The sequence below is a fragment of the Mauremys reevesii genome, linkage group 1, assembly GCF_016161935.1.
Source record: "Mauremys reevesii isolate NIE-2019 linkage group 1, ASM1616193v1, whole genome shotgun sequence".
In the NCBI taxonomy this organism is placed as follows: Eukaryota; Metazoa; Chordata; order Testudines; family Geoemydidae; genus Mauremys; species Mauremys reevesii.
Window position 1 is genome coordinate 301,872,285 of NC_052623.1, and position 14,938 is coordinate 301,887,222.

Here is a 14,938-nt window from a genome sequence, read left to right on the forward strand (position 1 = left end):
GACTAATCCCCATTAATACACTCCTGTTAACAGACCAAAACAGTAACATGAAGGGTACATTTACCATCTGCTGTATCTTCAAGGAAGCCTAAGTTATTGGCAGCACAAAATATAAGTCTTGATGAGGAAAAGTACAACCCTTCATTCAGTTCCAGGCAGAGAAGAATGTCATTTGCCATTGCAATCTTCAGGCAGAGTATTTTATTGTAGTCAATGGAGCAGCCAGTGCTATGCACAAGCTGCATGAGTCTGGTACAGATTTTGGTACTTAGCCTTTTCATTGGCCATCACCACCACTTTTCCATACATTGGTGCCTGTGAGGCAATTTATGAACTCCATCCAAGTCACAGTTTGCAGTAGTAAAATCAGTTTGTATCTGTTGTTTTCATCTTTTGATGCAACACATTACATAATTCTTGGTGTAGCACTCAATGTGATATGCAGTGTGATATGTGTGGGCATCTTTTGAGTCAATGCACCCACTTTACTTTCCATGCAATGTTCTTGCTAAGGGTGACAGTTTCATACAATTTCTCACCTGCCTCACATGTTGAAACTGTGCTTAATGGATGCTTTCAGGCTTCTGGCCTACTGCAGAGGAAGCAAATGTTCTCAGAATGCATGCCATGATACCTAGCGTAAGACAGGTCTCACTCACAGCTAGTACTTGACCCAGCCTCTTCAACTTTTCCCTGTTGTTTAACGTACTTCTTCTCTAACCTTGCCAAATTCATTTTATGGGTGAACTTCTTATAGCATGTAAAGTGCCACCAAGAATTGCATTTACCCAGGTCCTCCACAGGAGTATTCTCTAAAGATTCAGCTATTAGTCAATACTGTTCATCTCCTCATGCATGCCTAAAAATGATCAAGACCAAAGTAAAACCAAGGATTTAGTTGGGGTTCCCAGGATCCCACTATTGTTGGCTTGCCAAGCCAACACATAGGACCACATAGAGACTAGAGTCTTCGGTTATGACATTACCATTTATTGTAGCAGGGACTTAGCGAGAAACGAAAGCAAAGCAGTACCACCCGATTACCTTCCCCACATCCCGAGGAGTGAGAACCGAGATCCTTTTGTGTTTCCTCTTTATTGTAATTATCAGCCCTTCCTTTCCTCAGGTGGGCAGTTCTGGTCTTGGTCTTGCCCCAATAATTGCCATCTAATTTCCCTGCTAAATTCTCTGGCCCTGTTTATGTTTACCTTCATTCATGACCATTGTTGCCATATGAGGGCTTGTTATTCAGCACTTATCTGTCTCTGTCAGTGAACACGTGAAAGCTTGTGGTTTTGCAGTTTTCTGTCTCTCTCTCTGACGGCATCTACCAGGCAGACTCAATGTAACTCCCCACAGATTTTTATAACAAATTAATTTGGGATTGTAATTAAATTATGTAATGTGTGTTATGTAACTATGTGCATACTTTTGTGGATGGATCCAGTAGTTTCTGACTAGATGCTGACATCTTAACCAGTGCCTCATTGCAACTCTTGGCGTAATAGACAAAGCTAATAATCAATATCACTGAACCTCTTTTTTTTTCCTTTTTTTTTTTTTTTTTTTTTTTTGTAGCACTCCTTCCATTTCTAGTAATCTGTAACATTAACAAAAAAGACAGTCAGGTATCTCATTCTGAGCATTAGCTGACAACACAATATTGTCAGGAGAGGGCCACAATTTTACTTTGTGAGGGTTGCATGTTGACATGACTGTATAATTAAAAGATATAGATTTTAAAATATTCTCAAATATATATCATAGAATCATAGAACCACAGGGCTAGAAGGGGCCACAAGGGTCATCCAGTCGAACTCCCTAACAAAATGCAGGATTTGTTGTGTCTAAACCATTCAAGACAGATGGCATACATAATTGTTCTAGGTTTGTCATGTTTGGTACCACTGTGTTGATGGGGAGAAAGGGCTTTCCAATGGTACCCATCGCAACCCATTTCTGACAATATTGTATTATCATGATTTCCACCAACCTAGCGAACCTGGATCGGGGTGGGGAGATCAACTATTCCTCCTGCCACACCACACAGTACGACACCATTGAAATTCTGATTCTGTGCATCCAACAAAATCTCTCTTCCCTTTTTATCATTAACTTGCCCACAGAATTACTCATGCTCCCCAGATTAAAACTTTTAAAAGGCACTACTTCTCTGTTTCATTCAATTAGTTTCCTTTATATTAGAAACAAGTACAATAGAAAGAAAATAAATTTGCCAATAATTTACAGAGATTCCTTTTTAAAAAAACAGTGGGTATTTGTATCTGTCACACTCCCAAGGGTTACACCTCACCAGGGCCGGCTCCAGACCCCAGCACACCAAGCGTGCGCTCGGGGCGGCATTTTGCCGGGAGGGCGGCAGGCGACTCTGGCGGACCTCCCGCAGGCATGACTGCGGATGCTCCACCGGAGCCGCTGGTCCCACGGCTCCGGTCGACCTCCCGCAGGCATGACTGCGGATGCTCCACCGGAGCCGCGGGACCAGAGGACTCTCCACAGGCACGTCTGCAAGAGGTCCCCTGGAGCCGCGGGACTGGCGTGCTTGGGGCGGCCAAATTCCTAGCACCCCTGTACCTCACCACCACTGTCCTATGTTTGAAGCAGTCTTATGTATGCCTGCTGCACAGCTCCCTAAAACCAAAAGCCTCTGGCAGAATGAGCACTTCCAGGCCCTTGTAGGCCTTGCTCTTTCTGTACAGGTAGCAAAAGGCACACACCAACCCACAAATATAAAACAAAATTATAACACATTTTCTAAAGATTAAACTTAACTAACAAATTATTCTCTTGTCTAAAGAAGCTTCTCACCCAAAGTCCACTCCAGTGTTTTCAACCACGGTTGGTTGAGACACCTTTTTCATGAAACAAATTGTTGTCCTTTTACTTTTCCAGTGAAGGATGCCAGGATGTCTTCTATGACTCCCAAATATAGTGGAGCAAATTTTTGATGTGCACCTCCAGATAGGGTTCTCCCCCCTTACCCTGCTGTTTTTCCTCTTCCTCTTTGTTTCATCCTGAAGTCACCAGTTCTGAAGGATTCATTTTAGGCCACCCATAGAGTAAAATAGTCGCTGGAGAAAATCACAGAGGAAAGACTTTGTATATATGTATATATATAAGAATTTGCAAAATGGAGTATGACTGTTGTGCTGAGAACCCTATACTGTGATGCAGATGTTAGAAATCCATGAACTTGCACTTTCCAGCTGCAAAGAGTCTGGGGAAAGCTGTATAACAAGGATATGCTTGAGGTTTTACTACCTAACACCTTTTGTTTGAAAAATATTAAAGAGTTCCAAGGCATTTAAAATAAAATGATTGTTTTGTTTATATTAAAATGCAATTTATTGTATATTAAGCAGATATGTGGTATTCTCTTTCAAGGCAGTGGGAAGCTATTTAACTTTTAATTTAAGTCTGATTAAGTACAATAGCCCCAGGCTGACTAATGATTCCTGGAAAAAAAATCCGAACTTTGCCATGTATTTCAGCAAAAATGTAAACAGGAATACATGAAAGAACATGTATTACAATATTTTATATAGTTTGGCCTGTTATCTTGGTAACACAAAAATCTTGCAGACACAATATTGGAATTCAATTTAAAGTAGGATTAAAATTTTGCCCTTTTTCTCTCAGTCATGTATAGAAATAATGAAATAACCACCAAGGGAAGATAACAGCAATACACAGTGAAATAATAAAATATGCCTATTAGCCTTCCTAATCTAACTGATAACTTCCGTATGTCATACAAGCCATGTCTGAATATTAATGCACAGATAATATTTTGGCTGAACAAAACTCACAGGTGCATTGCTTTTGTAGGAATGAGTGTAATTCTGTGTTATGTTCATTGATATTTTTGTACATTATTAGACATTGCATGGTACCAATGAGGTGAGGCAGACATAACATTTCTGTTTTAAATCTGAATGACCTTATATTTGTGATTTTAAATAAATGTATCTTTTTTGTGGTTTTGTGGGGGGAGGGATAGCTCAGTGGTTTGAGCATTGGCCTGCTAAACCCATGGTTGTGAGTTCAATCCTTGAGGAGGCCACTTAGGGATCTGGGGCAAAAATTGGTCCTGCTAGTGAAGGCAGGGGGCTGGACTCAATGACCTTTTAAGATCCCTTCCAGTTCTAGGAGATTGGTATGTCTCCAATTATTACCTTTTTTTTAGTCTCTATAATGTAGATTAAGCAACTCTCAGATAGACATAATTCTTAAAAATTAGTTCTAGAGTTAGGGGGACAGAAAATCCCAGGAATGAGGAAATTACTAGAGATTCAGACTAGGCCCACATAACAATCTGTCTCAAGAGCGCCTTGGCCCATCTCAATCCAGTATCCTGCTGAGAGAAATCTTTCTTCATCCCCTGGCCTGCTTTCCTGATACATACTACCTCCCTTAAAGCTAGTTCTTGATTTGTCCCTCAAGATGGAAAACAAAAAGCAGATCATTACTTCCCCACCCCCTTGTTTCCTTGTATTCCCCCCAGCTAGCTGTCCCCACATGTTGTCAACTGTCTTAATCTTGGATGGTGAGCTCTCTGCGGCAGGGACTGTCTGTTGTTCTTTGTTTGTACAGCACCCAGCACAATGGGGATCTGATCCATGACTGGGGCTCCTAAATCTCTGGAGACAAAATAAATATATAATAAATATAAATAATGGAACAGTCATCATGGTAACCAACTGCAACCAGAGTGAGGAGGTAGCCATGTGAAATGGTAGGAAGGATGAGTAAATTCAGAGTTGGATTAATAAAGGCATCTGTGAGTGTCAGCAAGAGAGTGTGCACATGTGGGGAACAGGGTAGGATTAGTTTTATTTTGGGGGGGAAAGAGAAAGCAGGTGGGAGGAAGGGGCTCCCATTGGGGAGGGGAGAAGGAAAAGGGAAAACCCTGAAAATTATAGTCACTTTCAGTGGATTGGACAATAATGGAGAGGAATACTGTTCTAAGGGTTAATATAAGAGACATGGAAATATTTTCAAGGACTGATGCGAATACATTAGATTTGCCCCGTCTCTTCACTCAAAGGTTGGGCAATGTTAATCCTACAGGGAGAAAAATATCCCTGTTCAGCAAAAACATGAAACACCAATGTGAGAGGAACTCTTTAAAAATACATAGCCTGGATGACAGCACTTTTCTCAATAACACATGCACTTTCTTACTAGGTGAAACAAGTAAATCAGTGGAGACCAGATCCTAACACCCTTGCTTGCAATGACTAGCACCAAAAGAGGGGACAATTTGTGAAATAAATTCAGCATCAGTGGGTGTCAAAATCTGGTCTTGACTGAGATAAACAAAACATAGCAACATTTGTCTACCCAGCAAACTACTCAATTCATTGAGATTGGCATTGTATGATGCATCAGTTGCATTTTTCAACCAACTTTACTCAGTTTCACTTCTGATCTGTTGTAGTTTGTATCAACTGTGTTACATATCTCCATGTACTTTTGCAGCTGGGTCATTATAGTAGTGTGACAACAATAGTCTCTTACTTAGCGACACCACATTTCTCTTGGGGACACTTGAAGTTATGTAGCCGGAGAGGAACAAATCCTTTTATTCATAAATACTCAGGCCAGCAATTTTGATAAGCAATAATATTCACAGAAAGCTAATGTGTCACACATACTAGTATCTGTGAGGTTGCATTCATGCATTGGGAGTGGTCCTGAAGCCATTTTGAAAGTTCTCGGTTTTCTGAGAGTTAAAACGGGAGGGGGAGAATTAGGAATATTGTACAGGAGCAGGCGGGTGATAAATAAATAAATTATTGAAAAGCATAGTAAGTAGGTACTGGTGTTGCAACCATCACCATTGTCACCATGAATGGTAGCAGGGGATTCCCACAGACTTTGTTCTTGTCCTACTTTGTACTTTTTCTGCTGCAGAGACATAATAACTGACACTACTGTAGCATCATCATCATCATCTCATTTAAAATTAAAAAAGCGCATTTACACATAAAACCTGCAGGTACACTGCCCTTGTGATTGGACAGCAACCCTCACCAAATTATCTGTACTTAAATGGGTCTCTCTGATCCCTGACTTTCTTCTTTTCTCAGTCAAACTGGGCTAGACTGACTTGGGGGGAGCACTTTTCTGCGACCTGCCATTACCAGAAGCACTATTAGGTGGAGACAAAGCTAACTTGGGAACACCCTTGAGAGGAAGGATACTCTTGCCGTTAATACAGTGGACATATGAATTCTGAGTTCCATTCCCGGCTCTGGCAGCCTTCCATCTGATGTTAAACAAGCTACTTAACTCTCTCTGCTTCAGTCCTCCATTTGTACAACAGGGGTTATGTTTCCCTAGCTCACTGGGGTGTTCCAATATTAAAATCATTAATCTTTGTGAGGAACTCAAATAACATGGTAATTTTCTTAATTAGGTAGAGAAAGTATCATGCTTCCCTCTTTCCATCTCTTCTGACGATGTCACAGCCAGGTATATGACACCAGGAAATGATTATGAAGTTTTGTCCGAATTCATATTTTTTCTTCAATTAAAATTGCCCTTCAAGTGAAAATTGGTAATTGACGTTATATAAGTACCTAGCTAGACAGATGTGTGAGGCCTTCCCTGTAGCTACTGCACAGGGCCTAAGAAAGAAAGGAAGAAAGAAAGACAGACTCCTCCTTACTTCCACTTCCACTGTGGTTGCCTTCTTTCATTACAGACCTGGAAGGCTCCTATTGACTTCAGGTCTAGCAGTGTGCGTGACCAGTACAAGTTTCATACAGTTACTAACAAGTCACTGCTTGAAACAAACAGCAGGTAGATGGAATTATCTTTTTAAAGGAAAATCAAATCTTACCCTGGAGATCATCAAAGTCTCAGAGATTTTTCAGGCACTGCTCCAATTCATAAGGCTTAGGTCATCTAAATCTGGGAGCAGAAACACCAGCATGTGACTAAGAAGACCATTTGCACAGCATGAACAGCCAACCAGGAGCAATGAATACTCATGTTAAACAATTCACAAGCAACCCATCGTCTGGAATTTATTTGCACAAAAGATTAAACTGTGACAAACAGCAAACAATATTCATAAAATCACTTGTTCACTGATAATTCCAACAGGAAAGAGGTTAAATCTGCTGAATAAATTATTCATCACAAATTATTCACTGAAATCTAGCTACACTCAGACTTTTAATTTTTCCAGGATATGTGACAAATGCTTTTGGACCACTTAAGTCACGCCTGGATGCAAGTGTATAGCCTCCAGCAGCATATAGCTAAAAGTGGGAAGAAGTGTAAATACTCTCAGCAGCTGCCATATCAAAAAGCAATCACGATTCTCATTGAAACAAGCTGAGCTCTTTAAAAGAATGTTAATCAGTACTCGTCAGACAGATCATCTCACTGGAGACAATGAACAGTGAGCTCTCTACTATTTACAATCTCCGAACAGATTATCAACTGAATTATGTGTAGCTGAAATTAAACATACATTACATTTAACAGACTTTTCCCCTTTTTCTTTATTGTTTATTTAAAACAACATTTGATCATCAGTCCTCAATTTATATCACATTATATTTGCATGGGCACTGACCATGAGGGCTCTTTGGGCTTTGGAGATGAAGCACCTCCATGAAGATAATCGAGGTCATTACTAGAATCTAAGAGTTGACAGCCTCAGAAGCATGTGGGGTTGGCTGTTTAACTCAAAGCTGATCCCTTATGCATGCGTCAAAAAATGGGGTCTCAGAGCACAAACTATTCTGGGGTAGCCATTGTAAAGAAACAGTTGTACCTTTGCTCAGGTCCCTGAGACTCAAAGCGCAGGACACTCAAGAGCTGGCCTCAGAAAAGCAAGGAGCTCGCTCTCTCTCTTCCAGGTCATAGAATCACTCACTTTCTCTCTGGCCCAGTGACTATTCAAGTATTTTATACTAAGTGGAACAGCTCCAACAGGAGAGATTGAGAACAACCTTCCAACCCTAGATAATTCAAACAGCCTAGTGATGTAGGCACCCACACGTACTGCTAGGATAACCGGGAAGACCTGGGTTCACAGTTCCTGTTCCAGAGCAGGGATTTGAACATATTGAATTCATGAGTAATTGCAGTAGATCTGAACGTTCATTTTTTCAGTGCATAAGCTATTCATGAAAAAATGTTTCACCCAGCTGTACTCTTGACTCTAGCATTTAAACACCAATTCCTCCTAACCACCTCCAAGAGGAAACCATGTTTTCCTCCAGTCTTTGCAAGTATGGTTAATGTGGGGCAGTCAGAGGAGCAGACAGTGAGCTTCAAATAAACTATTTATAGATTTTTTAAAAAATGAAAAGGATCAAGAAACAGTCTTCTTAATTAGGTAGAGAAAGTGTCACACTTCTCTCTTTCCATCTCTTCTGGTGAAGGAAGATCAGGTAGAATTAAAAATAGCAAAAGCGTTATGTTTTTGACAGCCAGGAATACGACACCCCACAAATGATTAAAGAGTTTTCTGACAATTTGTATTTTTTCTTCAATTAAAATTGTCCTTCGGGTGAAAACATTTTTTTGATCTCTTCTCTAAGACTCAGTTAATATTTTCCACAAACTCAGCTACACGAGCAACATTTTACTTCTTAGGACCATTAATTCCATTTATTTAACAAAAAAGTTTGTGACTCTAGTTCAGAGTGAAACAATTTAAAAATGAATGGTCGCAGGGGGGTCTATTCACTGCTCGGGCTCCTCCTAGAGGCCACAGCTGGGGATTAGCTGTGCCTGTCTGGTGCCTCCTCCTGTGGGTCTCTCACTCAGGACTTGACTGCTCTCTCTTTATGGCTTGACCCTCCAGCCAGGTCGCTGTAGTTTTTCCATTTTTGAGAGGTGTGTGTACCAAAATCTCTTTATACGAGCTATCCCAGGCAGTCTTCAAATTCACTTCCCCTGAATGGCGCCACTTCCCCACAGGCATGCCCTCTTCTCCAGGTTCCATACCAGGGACCCTACAACCACCTAGATAGGTCTGCACTAAACCGCATCTTGATGCTGTTTCCCTGGACTGCTTCCTACACTCTGTCTCAGTCTCCTTCTCCACCCTCCTCAAGGTATGCCCTTCTCTACAGGCCAAGCTCCCTTCTCTCCCTAGCCTCAGAGAGAGTACAGACATCCTCACTGCAGCCCCATTCTGCCCTCAGCTTCTGGGCTTTATACAAGCCCCACATGATCCTGTCCATGTGAACTTCATCCTTTAAGTAGTCCTCATTGCTTCCTGGCTCCTCCTCCAGGTACTACCTAGGCTACATTATCCCCTTCAGGGACTAGTGTGGAGTGAACACTCCAACACATGAATGCTTAGAATAGATTCCTTTAAGTGGAAAATCAACAGACAAAAATTAACTTTACACAGTAGCGTAAATACCATCTCTTTTGGATATTTTAGGATTGGACAAATGGAAAAATAAGAAGCCCACCTACACACAGCCATTGGTCCTGATCCAATAAACTCCCATGAGACTATTCTTTATGTTGGTAGTACTTTAGTCTCTGTGATTTGCCAATTTGCCCAGATTTCTCCCTGTACCCCTGTGATAAATGAAGTCGGGGGGTGGGGTGAGCTCCCTTTTATGGACACCCAGCCAGCTAGTAGCCATAAAATCCCTCTTAATAGCTGTTCTCTAATTGCTCTACCTGTAAAGGGTTAAAACCCCTTGAAATTTTTTGGCTTGATTTTGCATGCCTGACTGAAAAGGAGAAGGAACCCTGGGTAAAATCATCTCATGATCCTAAAGGAAATGGTGAAAGGAGTTTGCTGCCTTCACAGTATGTGGAACAATATCTATTTTGGGTATCCTGTTTGTAAATCTAATCGTTATCAATCAGAATATCCACTCTGACCTTAGCTCCAGCTGCCTGACAGAATCAGCAGTAACTTTGCTCGGCATAGGGTACTAGGAGCCAAGTAAAAAGCATTTTCAGAAATCCATTTACTCAGCATTGATACAATTTATGTTGTTTGTTTTGCTTAACAAGCACTTCTGTTATGAATTTTATCTTGTGAATTTTGATGGTGAATGAAGCATTGCGGTAATTTAGGATGAATCAAGCATGTATAAACACAAAGAGTCAGAATTGGGCATTTTCCGCTTTCTAAATGTTAAGTGATTTAAAAAAAAAATCTCTTTCAAATTAGCTGTTTCTTTTTCGAGTGCAGTTTCCTTAGCTATCTACTAGAGTGCATCACACAAGAAAAAAGTCCATGTTGAATGATTAGTAAATATTTACTTCATCAAAAGAAACCAGATAACCGTCCTAAGTGCAGAAAGACCTTCACAGAGGTATCAGTATCTCGTACCACAAGATTCTGCATGCTAGAGTTTAGGGATATCTCCAAATACCCTTATTTTCCCCATTAAGTTTTGGTAGAAGGAAATGCAAATCTGTCACATCTCCAGTTAGAAACTGATAGCTATCTAACATACCAACTTACCCATCAGAAAACCTACGTAGTCCAGATGAAGCTTTCATAAAAGGATACAGCAATGTATCGAGAATATTGTATCATGATCACATGAAGTGCTTGCCTTACACATCAATTAGATACAATATTTGCAAATGCACATAGTCACTAAGGCCCAGAATTTTAAAGTTATTTAGGTATTGCTGTATTCATCATCAAAACACCTAACTGATTAAGGAGCCTAAATCTTAGGCCTGGTCTACACTGGGGAGCAGGGGGGTGGTAATCGATCTAAGTTACGCAGCTATGTTAGCCACGTGAATAACGTAGCTGAAGTTGACGTACTTAGACCTACTCACCGTGGTGTCTTCACTGCAGTGAGTCAACTGATGCTGCTCCCCCGTCGACTCTGCCTGTGCCTCTTGTGGTGGTGGAGTACAGGAGTTGACAGGAGAGCACTTGGGGGTCAATTTATCGCATCTAGTCTAGACGCAATAAATCGATTCCTGCTGGATCGATCGCTGCCTGCTGATCTGGAGGGTAGTGTAGACATACCATCATTTTCAAAAGGGATTTAGGCACTCAGGAGTCTAAATTCCATCCTTAATCCTTTTTGAAAATGAGATTTAGGCTCCTTAATTAGTTAAGTGTTTTGACACTGAACACAGCAATTCCTAAATGGATTTAAAAATCTGGGTGTAAGCCTCAGTTCCATGTTAGTGAAGGGACTGTCTTTTTACTCTATATTTGTATAATGCCTAGCACAGTGGAGCCTGATCCTTAATTGGTGCCTCTAAGCACTACTGCAGTACAAAATGCAGTATAAATAAATAATAATTCCAGGCCCCACAACCTAGTCCTAGATACTGGAAAACTGCAGGAAGAGGAAGGGGGATCCTCTTTCCTGCTCCATGTAGCTCCATTGGAATTGTTCTGCCACCCAGACTCTCACTTAAGAACTGGAGTAGCTTCTATGGCACTTCAATCACGTAGATACTATATATTCTTTATGCTTGTGAAGCCTGCCTCTTTAAATATAAATAGTAAATACAAATTGGAATCTTGGGGAAAGGAGGCCAGACCCTGGAAAGGGAACCTAGAGCTGCAAGTGGCTAGTAATCCTCTCCCTCCTCAATTTGAGCTGTGATGGTAACTTTTGTTGGGGAGAGAGAGAGAGAGCATGAGCGAGCCAGCATGTGTATGGGTTAGCAGTGTTGAAGATAAATATATTTATTTTCACCCTGACTGGTCTATAGCATCTTGTTATAAGTCAGCCCAGCTGCTCAGTCTCCGTGACAATACTATAGTTGTCGACTCATTTAAACCACTCCACTAGTGCTTCATTTTGGCTTCAGTTCCACATATGGAGCAGCTGCAGGATCAGGCCCTAAAATAAGAGCAATGAGTTTGATCCTGGGAGGTGCTAAGCATTTCAGTAAAGGTGTTGAGCACCCTTAAATCCCATTGGGTACAGTGGGATTTGTGAATGCTCATTGCTTCAAAAGAGTCATTCTGCACCATGCAGAACCAAGCCAAAAATGAGAAAATATTACTTGATGACTGATGGTTTTAGGTGGGACATAAATCATACACATTTTAATATTCTGTTCTAATAAGGAATACCTCAGCATGTGGTTATTGACCCAGCACTCAGTTGTCAAAGCAAACACTTTTAAAAAGAAACTTTGTAGCAGCAGCAAAAAACACACAAACTCAGCTCATGGACAGATCTGAGCTACAGGTCTAATTCCAGTCATCCCAGCTGACTTCAGGCTGGGACATCACTTTAAGCTTACTGACACTTGAGAGAAAAAGAAAGAAAGAGATAAATTTGCCTGCTACTATGATATCTAAATTAATATACAGAATGTGCTGAGAGACTTGTCACAATTTGTTAAACCATTCAAGGAGTTGGTGACATTAACTCCGATTTATAAAAAAAAAAAAAATGTTTCAGTTGAAGCCCATTAAAATGTTTCCCATAAAACCTCCAATTCACATTTAACATTGTAAATCATATTAGTTCCTGTATGAGTGTTATGTTCTCTAAAATTAAAACACACCTATTAATAAACCTCAGCTATTCAGAGAATTCATTATAGGTCTCCCAGTGCAGGTTTTATTATATTTTATTTCCTACCATTGGTCCATCCACACTGAACAGATTTTTGCCCTGCAAGCTGCTAGCACTTCTTTACAAAGAGAAAGACTTCTCTTCCATTTTGTTTTTTATGCTAGTGGCCAGATAGAAGTTATCCCTGCACACTCTGCTATGCTGCTATGATACTTCCAGGCTGACTGTAAGCAGGAAGTATTTGAAATTTCATAACTGGTTCACCTGAGGTTTCCAGTCCAAATATGGAGATCCAATAGGCTAAAATAGTTTGAACAGTTATCTGAAGTATACTTTGGCCTATTCTTAGAGTAGAAGAAAGTCTCAAAGGAACTACCACATAAAGCTTTTAAAAAAAAAAAACTTTCAAGAGTGATAAGTACCATATCTTACCAGAATTTATGAGCTTGGTGCAGGCAATCCTGGGTGAAACTATATTCTGTGGTCAGACTAGATGATCCTAATGGTCCCTGCTGGCCTTAAAATCTATGAATCTGAAAATCAGAAGACTTATTTTCCTGGTTTAAATAATTCATGAAACAAAACAGAGTTGGGACACAAACATTGCATGACAAGGTGAAGATCAGACTTGCATGCATTGACTTTTTATGGGAGACTGTCATTGCAATGTTCCATGGAAGTACGGTGCATGGGGAGGCAGCGGTGAAAGTAGAAATAGGGACTTACTGGTACGGAGCTGGGTTGGGGCTGGCTCTGGCCCCTGGAAGGGGTGGGGCCTCGGGCGGAAGGGGTGGGGATGGGGGGTCAGAGCCAGCCCTGGCCTGCCCTGTACCGGTAGTGCTGTCCCCTCCCCTGCTTGGGTAGCAGCGGCAGCCGGGGTCTCCGGCAGCAGTTTAAAGGGCCCAGGGCTCGGCCGCCACTACTGCCCCGGGCCCTTTAAACCGCTGCCAGAGCCCCCGGCTGCCACTGCTACCCCAGGGCTCCAGCAGCTATTTAAAGGGCCCAGGACTCTCCTGCTTCTATTGCCCCAGCCCTTTAAATAGCCCCCAGAGACTGGGGTAGCAGCGGCAGGGCTCCAGTAGCTATTTAAAGGGCCCAGGGCAGTAGAGGCAATGGGAGCCCCATTCCTTTAAATAGCCCCCGGAGCCCCACTGCCGCTACCCCAGGGCTCCAGCAGCGGGGTTCTGGCAGCAATTTAAAGGGCCTGGGCCCTTTAAATTGCCATCTGGGGAAGCCAGGCTGCCTCGGTATGGCTCACAGGCTCTTGCCAGTAATGCCGTACCAGGGCGTACCAGCTTACTTTTACCTCTATGAGGACAGAAAAGGAGATGGAGAGGCAGAAGAACAGACCATTGCTATTTTATTATTGCAGTAAGGAAAACAAATAAACAGGCCTGATGTAGGTCTTCCTTAGTCTCTCCTGTTGAAGTTGTTCCACTGTGGCTAACTAACTAAAGAGTTATTGGGCCAGAGAATGAGAGTGACTCTATAGTTTGGTGGCTATGGAATCTACATGGAAAACCCAGGAGCCAGACCCCACACTCCAGTTATTCTTAGTGCTTTATCCAAAGTGGAACAGCTTCAATAGGAGACATTGAGGATGAACCAGATCACAATATCCCATAGCTCAGTGGTTAGCACATCCCCTTCCCCCCTAAAACAGCATAAGAGCTCCCTGTTCAAATGTGTTCTCCCTCTCTGCAGAGAGGGAGTTGAATCCAGGTTTCCCACACTCCCAGGTGAGTGCTCTAAGCATAAAGTCATAAGGTCAGCTCTTCCTCCAACCATTTTACATAGAGTTAGCCAGGAGCTTAACTCATTCTTAGAAGAAACAATTTAGGTGCCTAAGCTTCCTGACATCAGGAGAGGGGTTCCCAGTTGTGGATCACAAGTAGGTATAAGCACCTCCCTGCAGGTTATAATTACACATACATCTCTGTGAAATGGGTGGGGCTTAAGGCACATCCATCTCATTGGCATTTCCTATTGGCTAGTTTAGGCATCTCCCTGCCTAGAATGCTGGGTTTGTGGATCACATTCTTAGGTGCCTACCTCTTCCATTCATTATATAGGGAGCTTAGATGCCTAATCCAGGTTTTGTTGATTGCAATGTTGTCCTAAAACTTTCTGGGTACCTAAAAGTTAGGCATTGCAATTCTCAGTCACAACTCCTTGTGGATCTGGGTCTGAATGCCCAACATAATAAAATAAATACATCATTAGGACTTGCCAGGTCCATTCAGCTACATTGGATATGACCAGTACTTTTGTTAATCAGTGAACCAATTACAGGGATTGGGGTTTTAAAATTACTTCTCGTCCGATAGTTACAATTATGTTTTCATAAAAGATTCTCTGAAGTGTGCTAAAGGAACAAACCCTATGTATCCCTTGGCATTAGCTATATT

At 41.6% G+C, this 14,938-nt stretch overlaps 1 long non-coding RNA gene across 1 annotated transcript in view; it reads right to left on the reverse strand.

Moving 5' to 3' along the window:
- Nucleotides 1-2,592: 2,592 nt before the first annotated feature.
- LOC120384769 overlaps nt 2,593-14,938 on the reverse strand; it is a 96,719-nt gene continuing 84,373 nt past the window's right edge. Inside the window, exons 5-6 of the long non-coding RNA XR_005589096.1 lie at nt 6,869-6,939; nt 2,593-3,092 (exon numbers count right to left, since the gene is read on the reverse strand). This is a non-coding gene — a long non-coding RNA (uncharacterized LOC120384769). The remainder of the gene's footprint in view (nt 3,093-6,868; nt 6,940-14,938) is intronic.